Source organism: Clupea harengus, chromosome 17, assembly GCF_900700415.2.
Source record: "Clupea harengus chromosome 17, Ch_v2.0.2, whole genome shotgun sequence".
NCBI classification, from domain to species: Eukaryota; Metazoa; Chordata; class Actinopteri; order Clupeiformes; family Clupeidae; genus Clupea; species Clupea harengus.
The window spans coordinates 5,196,548-5,209,221 of NC_045168.1; the positions used below are offsets into that span (position 1 = coordinate 5,196,548).

Consider the following 12,674-nt stretch of genomic DNA (forward strand, 5'->3'; position numbering starts at 1 on the left):
AAATATCAAGATTGCCTATCATCACATTAAGCTAGCTATGCATAAATTGTATTTGCATCCAGTCAAGTAAGTTAAATCACCACAATAAACCTTCTCCTCAGTGGAAAGACATGGAACAGCAGAGAGAGAGAGAGAAAGAAAGAAAGAAAGAAAGAGAAGAGAGAGAGAGAGGGGGGCAGTGGATAGAGGTGTAAAATTAAACTGAAACAAAAAGATGGATGACTATCAAAAAAACACTTCAGACTTTATTGAGCAACAAAACTGGACTGGCATGAGGCTGCGTTTAAGCGCTCACCATGAGTCTAGGCCTGTGCTGCTAGAAAGACTACGTGAGCCAGCACTCAAAGGGGACTCAGGCCTCTGGTAAAATCTCTCACACACACACACACACACACACACACTCTGGCCCACTCAGGCAATGTTCTCACACAATTTTTTATGCATCTATGAAATCCCAATCAAAACATAATTTCCCAGTTTCCTTCACGGTACATTGAAACACATGCATACTAGATGTTACTCAGGCAAGCACTGTTCATTGCGTCTGCACACGTGTCCAAAACAAAGCCAGATTGCTGAGACATATAGTGCATGGAGGTTTAATGTTTACCCTAGTAACAGGTTGGATAAATACAAAAACAAAGCCGTCCCACCTAATGCATGAGTATGCGCTGTACGCTAATCAGTCACAGGAATGAGGGTTTCTCCAATGAGGTGAGTGGACTGTCAAAGAATTCCTTGTGAAGAAAGAATGGCCAGGATGTTTGGAGGAAGTTGCCGTTTGTCTTCAGGAAACTTATTTTACTCTGCGTGACCACGCCAAAAACTCAGATAGTGTTTCGGTGTGTTTTTTTGGTGAGTCACTTCACAAATCACAACATACATATACATTCATGTTTTGGCAGGCCTTTTTAAGATGTCTGACGACACATCTTTATCTGTACCTCTCTCTTTCTCTCACTCTCATACACACAGTCTCTCTCTCCGTCTTTTAACATCACACAGACAGACACACCCGCACACACACCCACACACACAAATACGTTTATCTGTCTGTTCATTTCTGGAAAGCTGTGACAGGGGCTCATCAGCGGTGACTTTCCTTCCCCTGATTATCAGAGCCATCGCTGTCGCACGGCGCAACATCATCAGTGGCGGCGGCGGCGGCAGCAGGCAGGTAAACAGAGCTGACATATAAAGCGCTGTCATGTGTCGCTGATGACTTGTTCCTCCTGCTGCTCCGGCTCCTGTCAAGCTGTAATCGCTGCAGCACAGCCGCTGGGCCTAATCGCAGCGCCCACCGCTCCCTTATCACCGCAAAGCTTCACATCACAGCCACTGCTGACTGACAGTACTGAGGAAGAGGGATGGAGAGAGAGAGAGAGAGATGGGGAGGGGGGAGAAAAGAGATAGAACAGAGGAGAGATTAGAGGAGAGGAGAGAAAGCAAGAGGAAAAGTGAGGAAGGGACAGCAAGCGAGAGAGAGAGCGAGAGAGAGAGAGAGAGAGAGAGAGAGAGAGAGAGAAACAGAGAAGATGTTCAAAGGCATTAAGAGGTGTAGAGGGTGCAGACGGAAAGAAAGTAATTGGAAAGAATGAACAGAGGAAGGAGACACAGAGGATAAAGGAGAGAGAGAAAAAAAGGAAGACAGAAAAAGAGAGCAAGAGACTGAGAGACAGGAGACAGAAGAGAACTGATCACTGACAGGAGATGGACAGAAAACAGAGATAGACAGAGGAGGAGGAGATGGACAGAAACAGAGATAGACAGAGGAGGAGGAGATGGACAGAAACAGAGATAGACAGAGGAGGAGGAGATGGACAGTTTGGACAGAGAGAATGATGGAATGGCACACCATCAGAGCCAGATCATGTGACTCTCTATAGTCTCTCTCTCTCTCTCTCTCTCTCTCTCTCTCTGACACACACAGTCTCTTTCGCTACCTCTCTGATACACACAAATACACACACACACTCCTTCTCTCTCTCTCTTTTGCTCACATACACACTTTCTTTCACACATACACATATACAAACACACACACACAAACACACACACACACACACACACACACACACACACACACAGAAGACCGCCTGTGTTTGCTTTAGCAGCAGGAGTGTGTGACACCTCGGTCGTAATCGGTGTTAACCCCCGGTGCAGCCGTTGTCACGGCCGTTTCATGATGTCTGGCCCCTGACGTGTGAGAATGTGTTAACAGAAAGAAGAGTTGCTGGGGAGGGCTGAGTGGGGGTTGGGTGTAGACAGACAGAAAAACATCACACACACACCCCCATCCTAACCCCCCCCTCCCAATGGCAGGCCATTCATTTCTATATGACAGGTCTGGGCTTAAGTGTTATAACTGATCAGGGTATCACTGACCCCCCCACCCCCCACCCGCTTTGCCAACACACAACTGTTTGTTTTTCTCTGACGAAAGAGGAGTTCTGGGGGACTGTTGTTCTTCTGAAGAAGCCACATCTTTTTTTTTTCTTTTTTTTTAAGCATCCATCTGTGGAGAGGAAGAACATAGAGAGAAACAGCCTGCGTGTCTAAAATCTAGGGGGGTGATCCTTTAATTACAATGTGTCGACCACAAAATAAAAATTCATCTGTTAAGTGAATAAATCAAAGCGCCCGGGGACGGGATGGTGTTTCAGAACAGTAAGAGCGGTTAATCGCGGCAAGACAACGCGCCTCATTGTTCCGTGTGTGCCTACAATTATGTGGAGCGGGCGCTTTCCGAGGGAGAAGCTCTCCGCCATGATAAATGCTGAAAAGCTCTTAACCACAAGACGTGTGTCACATATCAAGTTAAGGGGGCCATCTGTCCCTCTCTCTTACACACACACACACACACACACACACACACACACACACACACACACACACACACACACACACACACACACACACACACACACACACACACACAGAGAGAGAGAGAGAGAGAGAGAGAGAGAGCGCAACCAAAGGCCCAGACAAAGAGCAATCTGTGTGTATCCAAACCCCAGACCAAAAAAAAACAGGGGCTTCTCTTCAACTGCCGTCGTTGTTCCCTTTCCCCGCAGATCCTCGTTTTCACTTCAGACAGAACAATGAAATGAAGAGACTACTTAACACCAGCCCAAGCCGGTGCGTGTAAAGCTCAAGTCTTCCCCCCTGGGCTCAACACCAGCCCACGCCGGCGTGTGTAAAGCTCAAGTCTTCCCCCCAGGCTCTTGTAAACACACGTCAATTCCACAACTCTCCTTGAGCTCACCTTGAGAAGGAACTGATACAACTTCAGCAGACTGTGGAAAAACTTTTCCCAGACTGTATATGTGGACCATATAGCGAGTCCATATGAGCAAACAGTATGGCTGTGACTGTGACCCTGATGATGCAAAGTGGATATGGTGGTGGCCTTTTATGGGCTTGGTGGACAGGAATAGGGTACATTTGACTCAAACGCTCACTGTCTTCAGAGTGGGAGAGAGTTATGGGGACTCTATGGCGGAGTATAATGGACAGCCTCAGGATGGCTCCGATGGGACGTCTCATTTGTTTGAGCTCCTTAACACCACTTGGGGCATGCCGTCATCTTCTGAGGTCGAGCCCACACTTGAAGTGTAGCATGGGGATGCCCCGCCCCGCCCCGCCCCCCCGGACCTTTTCCATCAATAACTGCCCGGCAACTGATGAATGATGTGTGCTGTGATTACTTTGACACGTGCAGTCAGTATAACAGTCATTGGCCTGGGCCGGCAGCGAATTCACACACCTCATATAACGCCACTAATTAATAGCTGCTGGCTTACAGCAGAGCACTGTTGGCACCTGTGTGTATTTGTGTGTGTGTGACAAGGAGTTTGTGTTGGTGTGTGCGCGTGTTAGACTATGTGTTGGCACCTAGGTGATAATGAACCTAACACTTGTAGATATTCTGCGAGAAAACAAACAGCGTGTTACTGATGCTTAGGTGCAGCAACGCGGTATGGTGTCAAACTAATCTCGGGCATTTAATTTACCAGCGACACCCAGCCTAAAGCTTTGACCAGAAAAACAAAACACAGCCAAACATTTGTTCACACGCGAGTTCCAATTCTTATACTTCTTAAAACAAATCCCCTCTTTTAAAACAGTTCTCTCACAGCTGGTTTACTTTGGGAAAAAAACAACAGGGCACATAAACACAAACAATCATAAAAATGAAAATTGGAACGCTAATATATGAGTTGTCAGAACCTATCGGGCTTACAGGCTTTCATAACGTACCCAAACGTGTAGCCCAAAACGAAACCTTGTGCTGAGAACCTCATGTTCCCCAATAAACGTAAATTGGCGGCCTAGGAGTAAGCTGGCAAACGCTGAACGCATTTGTTGCACACAGCGGTAGCCTTCAACCCAACTTATGGACGAACGTAGCGAGTTCTGCAAAGTTTTTGCTACGTTAGCACGGAGCAGAAAAGTAGGCCCGCTCCTGCCTCCACTTACGATCAACCTTCTCCCGCAGCGGCTCAAGGGGGGCCTGTGACATGAGCCATTTGCAATTCATCCCCACGTGAGATCACCTTGGAAGCAGGGCTGCATAAATGTTTAAATCCCGATCCATTAAAATGGTAATACACGCAACTCATGAAACATGACACAAAGTCTGAGATGGTGTCACAGTGAATTACCGGGACGAAACGGAACCGCATTATGCTGCTTGCGCAACCAGCTGGGTCTGCGTACAAACGATTTGTCTGTCTGGATCTATATGACAGCAGACGAACACATGAGTGTATGTGTGTGCATGTGTGTGTGTATATGTGAGTGTGTGTGTGTGTGTGTATGTGTGTGTGTGTGTATGTGAGTGTGTGTATGTCAGTGTGTGTATGTGAGTGTGTGGGTGCGGGTGTGTGTGTGTGTGTGTGTGTGTGTGTGTGTGGTATAGCCGCAGGCAGTCTGATCCTCACACCACCTGACAGACGACCAGTGCGGTCGTTGCACCTCCTGGCAGCTGGGTCCTTGACAGGCGCTCAGCCTTGCTAATGTTCCCTCGTTGTCGGGCCCTCTTGGTGGTTCTTAGGGGCCACTTGAGGCGGCAGCTATCAACAGGTCCCACTAATGTGCAAGTTCATGTTTATCCTCCAGTGATGACAATCACTTCCTCTGTCGGCACGATTCAAAGCAGACCTGCAGACCCTCTGCCCCCCACACCCCTCCCTCTCTCTCTCTCTCTCTCTTGCCATCTCTCCCCCTCGCTGTCCTCTTCACTCTCTCTCTGCCTCCCTCTCTCTCTCTCTCTCCCGCCATCTCTCCCTCACTCCTGACACTTTGTTTAGGGACCCTGGCACCCTAATCTCCTGACTTGAAAGTCGTTTCCTAAGTGAAACAGATGACAGACTGGCAAGGGTGACTGATGGCCCGACGGCTGTGCTTTGTTTTCTCACCCGAGCCGTCTCTGGACTCCAGCTACGCCGTCAGTCTGTGTGTGTGTGTGTGTGTGTGTGTGTGTGTGTGTGTGTGTGTGTGTGTCTGTGTGTGTGTGTGTGTTTAAGTGACCAGGGGTTTATGTCTGTCTTTGTATATGTGTGTGTGAGAGAGTGTGTGTGTGTATCTGTGATTATGATCCGGTGTAGTGTGCATGCAAGTTTGAGTATGTCTGTTTGTATGACTGCATGAATGTGTGTGTGTGTGTGTGTGTGCGTGTGTGTATTAGTACACTGTTAAAAGTCGGCCTGATGTGCTCTCTCTTCAAGACCGTCCCGCTTGACAAATGGGTGCAGTGCAACCCCGTACCCCCTGCTGAAAACCCACCCTACAACTCCCCCATCCTTCCAAAACCTCACCCCAACACCCCCTCTAGCCCCAGACACCCCCCTCCCAGAATCCCCAGGAGAGATGAGGGGTTGCTGGGTAGAGAGGGAGAGATCCCACCCCAGGTGGCCCTCAGACAAACTCCAGGGACGCCCAGAGTTCCTCCGTAGCAGAGCTGCAGTGTCCATCATGCCTGGGGCTTCCCTGGCCCTCTTGGGAAAGCTGATAAGGCATGACATACGAGGCGGGGAAGAGGCTGTTATTAGCCGTGATGAGATACCGCGCCAGGGCTCTGACTTACGGCCTGATAAACGCCCAGAACAGAACAGAGCAAGGGAAAGCAGCCATAGTAAGCATCACACCTAAGGGGACCATTAACACATCATGTTTAAGAAGAACACGGGGAGTGATATTCTTCTGACTTTTTGGTAGAGTTGTGTTTGAATTTCAGCTCTTCCAACAGGCGTTTTGGGAGATTCTTTTTATTTTTTATAAACTAAACTGATGAGATCATTCCACAGGGAAGATAGAAGACTGTGTTCCCAGATAAAATCAGAACCTTAGACCACATCCAGAAACAGGTCAGCCAGATCAAAACTAGATTTAACCCAGATCCGAACCAGATCAGAACCAGATCCGAACCAGACCAGAACCACATCTGCCTCAAAGTCAGCTGCGACGTGGGTTGTGTTTCGTCACATGTCCATCCCGTTGGCTCTGAGCTGCTTGTTTCTCCTCTGGCTTTGCATGGAGAAAACAGGGCCCCCATCTAAAACTAGTCAGCGTTTGAGCCCAGTCCAAGCCAGAGCCATTATCTGACACATGCTAATGCTTGGGAGTTTTGAGTATTTGTGTGTGTGCGTGTGTGCGTGTGTGTGTGTGCGTGCGTGTGTGTGTGGGGGTGTGTGCGTGTGTGCGTGTGTGCGTGTGTGCGCGTGTGTGTGCGTGTGTGTGTGAAACTTCACAAACACACCAGTTCCAGAGTCTCTGGGGCCCTTCCCAGAGTTCAGTGGGGCTGACGCTGATGGCTGTGCAGGTGTCCCGTGTGAATGTCCTCAGCAAGAGCCAAGGCACTGAGCGCTCACGTCAGCGCACTGATGTAGCAAAAGAAAGGAGTTGCATTCCGCTTCTCAAAAATGTTCAACTCTTTTTTTTATTTTTCTTTGGAAGGGGGGAAGAGTAAGAGTAGGAGTAGGAGGAGGAGGAGGATGGAGGGGGGGGGGGGGGGCGGGGGGGGGGGGGGGTTGCTGGAACCCAACTAATCACTCATGCTTGCCCTTAGACGAACCTCAATCTCATCCAGACTTTCACGAGAGTGCGTTTACAAGGACCGGCCTTTTGGCTAAAAGACCATTAGTGGCGTTCCAAAAGAAAAAAAAAAAGAAAAGAAAAATAACTAAAGAAGTCAATAATCCCCCATAGACAATGGGGATTAGGCAAGAGCTGATGTTGGCAGCCTTCCAGCATAAACGGATTTCCTGCAGGTGCAGTGGCAGGCGACAGAGATGTTTTCCTAGAGGGGTGTCAGAAGTGGGCTTCAGAGTGGGCCTGTCTGTGTGTGTGTGTGTGTGAGTGTGTGTTTGTGTGTGTCTGTGTATGCATTGGTATCTGTGAGTGTATGTGTGTGCGTGTATGTGTCTACAAGCGTGTGTGTGTGTCTGTGTGTGTCTGTGTGTGTATGTATGCGTGTGTGTGTGTGTGTGTGTGTGTGTGTGTGTGTGTGTGTGTGTGTGATGTGTGTATATGTATGTAAGTGTCTCTGTGTGTGTGTGTATGAGCTAGCTGCCGTGACACATCGAGAAGATGGGAACAGCTGGAGGGTTGGGTAACAGTGGGACCCCTGACAGAGAAGGCCTGCTGGATGGACGTCTCCGCGCTCGGCGGCGGAGGACACTTCAAACGGCCCGGCACTCGGCGGGGATCTTCTAAGGGCAGGCCCCAGCCGTCGACCCCCCCATCCCACCACGACCCCCCCATCATGAATCAGGCCTGTCAGTGGCTCGCCCGTAGCTCACTCAACAGGTGTCAGTGTCGGACGCGCAATCAATTCAGCCCCTCCAGGGCCCTAATGAAAGGCCTGTCTGGCCCCTGATGGCAGAGATGCACAGAGCACTAAAAATGGCCCAAACTAAACTACGCTGGCAGGCAAAGGAGGTGTTAACATAACAAGGAAAGGAGGGAGAGAGAGAGAGGGAGAGAGAGAGAGAGAGAGAGAGAGAGAGAGAGAGAGGGAGGGAGAGGGGGGGAGATAAATAAAGACATAGAGAATAAGTAGGTAAGCAGACAGAGAGAGAGAAAGAGAGAGAGAGAGAGAGACATAGAGAGACAGAGAGAATGCAAAACAAAGAAAACACAAGGTCAGGCCTCCAATTAGTTGTCAGAGATGCCATGATGGCTTTAGAGCAGAGCTGGTGGTGGGAAGAGTTATGAAGTGGCTTTTCCAAACATACACACATTTCCCCGCTGATAAGGAGAGCAGCGGCCAGCACGCGGAGGTCAGTGCTGAGATAGAGCGCCATTAAATTATGTTCCCAGATAAAACAAACAAAAAAGAAAAAACACACAAACTGAAGGGAGTTTCTCAGACTCCAGTCTCTAGCTGCCGCTGTGGTGGGAAAGCGGGAGTTTTGATTAATGGATCAAGGGTTGGTTTTTCTCAACAAGCCACAGCTATCTTGGATCACCTGGATTCTCGGCTGGAGCAAACACGCCTTCACCGCTGCGATTGATTGAAAGTGCAGATGCTGATGCACCCAGCCAGCGCTTGATGGAAAACCTCTGAGCCAATACCTCGGTCTAACATAATCGCCCCTTTGTTCTCATGTCAGGGAAGATGTAGTTGTAGACAACCTTCTTGTATCTCTTGTTAAAAAAAAAAAAATCGACCTTTAGTTGAGATAAAAGCATTCCCTCACCAAAAAACTATACTCAAAAAGATATGCTCAGAAGACTCAGTGCCGCACAGAATTCATAACTTGACAAGAATGAAGCCCAATCTAGTTCACACCGTTGCCTCTACAGTTGATTCGGTCATTGTATTCTTGAGTTTCATTTGGATTGCATTTGATTGTGTTTTTTGTATGCGCTTTATGTGTTATGGTGAACACCTTCATTTCCCAAATGGAGAAGAAGAGAGTTTGTGTTGTATTGTATTTTATTGTATTGTATTCTATTCTAACCTGCTGACAAAACAGGCCAGTCAACAGTCATCTGTTGTAACAGGGAACATGTCTCCAGTTACACATTCTTAAAAGTCAGGCTCTCCATCTCCAAGGCAACGCCTGGACACTGACATTTAACCTACGTAACCTTCTTCAAAGTTCCTCAAATCCTCAGCTTCTACGGCAAAGACAAACTTCAAACTAAGGGCTCCAGATTGCATGGTGCCCTGGAGGCCCTACACACAGCTGATAGCCTGGAAGCAGAGAGAGGATGAGCCTAAGAAAGAAAGAGGGAGAGCCTGAGAGAGAGCGCCTGAGAGATGGAGAGAGAGAGAGAGAGAGCCTGAGAGATGGAGAGAGAGAGAGAGAGAGAGAGCCTGAGAGAGAGCGCCTGAGAGAGAGAGAGAGAGAGAGAGAGAGAGAGAGAGAGAGAGAGAGAGAGAGAGAGAGGGAGGGCTTTCAGGGAGGGGGACCGGAGACAGCTGAGCTCAGTGAGCCTCGCCTTGGATCGCCGTACACCGGGAGCCAAACTCCCTCGGCCTGTCACATCCGATTCCTCAGCGTCGGCGCCTGACGAGCATCACCTCGCGAGCGGCCCCGGCTGCCTATCCCCCCCCCCCCCCCCCGGCCCCCACCCCCCCCCGTCTCGCCCCCCCCCCCCGAACGCCTGAGGGAGCTGGCTCTTCTGTTACTTCAGCTCCAAAGAACACAGAGAATTCGGCTACTTCAATTGGGCTGGAACGTCCACGAGGCTCGAGGTGATCAAAAACCAGACGCACATCCCATCCAAAAAACTATTATACAATGCAAATCTGATGCATGTACAAAACTCTTCATCCTGAAAACAGAAAATATTCTCAAGGCCATGATAGCGCACTCCTCAAGTTGTTAGCATGAATGCGCACATACTGATGAGCAACCGTGGCCAAGGGCAGCTTAGAGAAAACCCAAAACTCTCAGGAGAAGAAACCCACGTCCTGAGGCTAAGCCCTTCTGATATGTGTGTCCATCCTACAGAAGCTGAAGGTTGGGTTGTCGTGCGAGATAGAGGTGGAGGTGGAGGTGGAGGTAGAGGAGGGGGGGCCGGGTGGGGGTGGGGGGCATTGCTGCTTGCGTAAGGCCGGAGGATGCGCACATGTGTTGGGCAGATGGCACGGCTGGGCTGGCACGGAGGTCGGCCGGGGCACTGGGCTGTATATCTCAGGCACTGAGGCCCTCCAGGAATGCGCGCAGCGGGCCAAGGATCACGGCAGGCCGAGTGTCAGACGCGGGGGAGGTGTTGGGGTGGGTCTCTGTGTGTGTGTGTGTGTGTGTGTGTGTGTGTGTGTGAGATTGAATGTGTCTGTGATTGTAAGTTTGTGTTTGTGTGAGCATGAATGTGCAAAAGTGTGTGTATGTACGCGCGTGCTTGCGTTGTGTGTGTGTGTGTGTGTGTGTGTGTATGTGCATGTGTGTATGTGCATGTGTGTAAGTGTGTGTATGTGTGTGTATGCATATGTGTGTGTTTGTGTGTGCATGTGTGTGTGCATGTCTGCATGGGTGTGTGTGTGCATGTGTATGTGTGTGTGTCTGTGCGTAAATCAAAGACGGTGTGTGTGTTTGTGTGGTGGAGTAATTTGACAAAGCTGGGGGGGTGCTGATGGACCTTCTCTGTGTTGAGACAGACCAGAGCTGGGGCCCAGAAACGTTGACAGTGCATCCCAGCCCCACAGCCTGACGCTGGGCCAGGCCAGCCGCCACACTCCCCTCTCCCCTGCTCTCCCTGGGACTCCGTCAGCTCCATCAGTGACTCATCAACTCAAAACACCTACATACTATGAGCTGCACCGGCAGAAATGTCTCAGGAGGAAAGCCCTTTTTCCCGTTAGTCAGCGTGCATGATATTCCATCCTACACGAAGACACACACACACACACACACACACACACACACACACACACACACACACACACACACACACACACACACACAGAGTGTCATTGTGTTTTGCTGTGCCCTTCACGTGAGACCCTGTGACGAGTCTTCCCGGCCCCCACGCTCTCCTCACTCTCTCCGCCTGACTCTTGTAGCTGTGCCGCCCAGTTGGCAAACTCCAGGAAATGCTTTATCACTGAGACGATCACATTCCCTGCCGCGCTACGCTAACAATGGCTAATTACGGAGATAAGCCACTCTGTCAGAGGGTTATCGGGCGAGGGGCGAGAGGCGCACGTGGGCGGCCGCACACACGTGTGGAGGCCTGATGCCTTTGCTGTAGCTGCATGCATTTGGCCAATTTCTCCCCCCCCCCCCCGAGTCTCGATACATTTAAAAAAAAAAAAACGCTGCTCGCCAATCTGCGGTGGTGTGAAATTAGTACCTTGCCACCATTGATTTCCATGAGTGTTACATCTGTGACGAGGGCGATTCAGCCTCTTAAATGTGCTACATCTGTGACGAGGGCGATTCAGCCTCTTAAATGTGGTACATCTGTGACGAGGGTGATCCAGCCTCTAAATGCAAGCAGCCTGGGAGAGATAGCAACGTCGATTTGCCTCTCCTGGCGATACGTGAGGGGACATCAACTGTCCCTCACGTGACTGTACAGCCAAGACACAGAAACGACTTGTGAGAGCGAGGGTGACACTTTCGTCTCATTGTTTCAATGCAACAACCCCCCCACCCCCCTCCACACACACACACACCCCCCCCCCCACCTCCATTCCCTTTTGTGGCAACTCTTCACTGTACGGCGGAACCCCAAGAAGAAGGCCTCTCTGTAACAGTCTGTCACGCCCCACTGCTCTTGGCAACAACAAGACTGTGGCCTATATTGCCTTCATTTTCATTTGGCGGCCACGTCCCCTATAACAGAAAAAAAAATTACCCCATTACTGGTTCTAGAAAAAGCTTTATTAGAGAGGGAGCTTTGAAGAGCAGAACAAAAGAGTGTCCTATGTTTAGATTAGATAACGTAAGCAACGGGTTTTCTGCATGGCCGAAAACGCACAATAAACCACCTCCTGAATACGAGTCTGAGGCCATTTTCAAAAAAAAATAAAAAAAATAAGAGATAACTTGGAGAAAAGCTGAGGGGTTCTTTCTGCAATTATTAAGAGAGAAAAAAAATGGAGGGAGAAAATAACCAATCAAATAGACTCTAGTCCAAGAAAATTGTAACCAAATGACGCTTATCATTAACACAGAGGCTAATGGGGGCACACATTTAGAGTGCCTGAAACCAAGCTGAATGGTAATTAATGATAAAAAAATCGTACTGGACTAAATCTATTTTATTAATGAGGCTCAAAATTGGGGTGAAAAAAAAAAAACAGCGATTGGCTTTGTGCAAGACTTAACCCAAACCATGGCAACAAGAAAAACAAACAGTGTTCGTGTGTTTGCGTGTGTGTCTGTGAATGCATGATTGTGTGATAATAAACTGAGAACAGAATATTCTCCCCAACAAACTCTTCCTGAAAAACCATTAAGTAGACAGCAGTCATTTTTGAGCAATTCAAAACACATTCTTCAGCACTTCCTACCCACTCATCAAAAGGCTGTCAAAGATGTTTTTCTTCTCTCCTAAATTGCTTTCTTTTCTCTGAACCGTAAAGCATCATCGCAGTCCATTTCTGGCTTGTCAAGCAAGAGACACAGCACGTGTGAAAAACACTGCCTTTCTTAATCGGAGCCGTTAACGTTTCTATTTGAACCATTTCCATCTTGAAACACAAAAAATGAGGG

The 12,674-nt window shown here is 49.0% G+C and overlaps 1 protein-coding gene across 4 annotated transcripts in view; it reads right to left on the reverse strand.

Annotated features, from left to right (window-relative positions):
- Positions 1–12,674, reverse strand: part of stau2 (staufen double-stranded RNA binding protein 2) — a 94,716-nt gene that overhangs the window by 21,791 nt on the left and 60,251 nt on the right. The window lies entirely within an intron of this gene.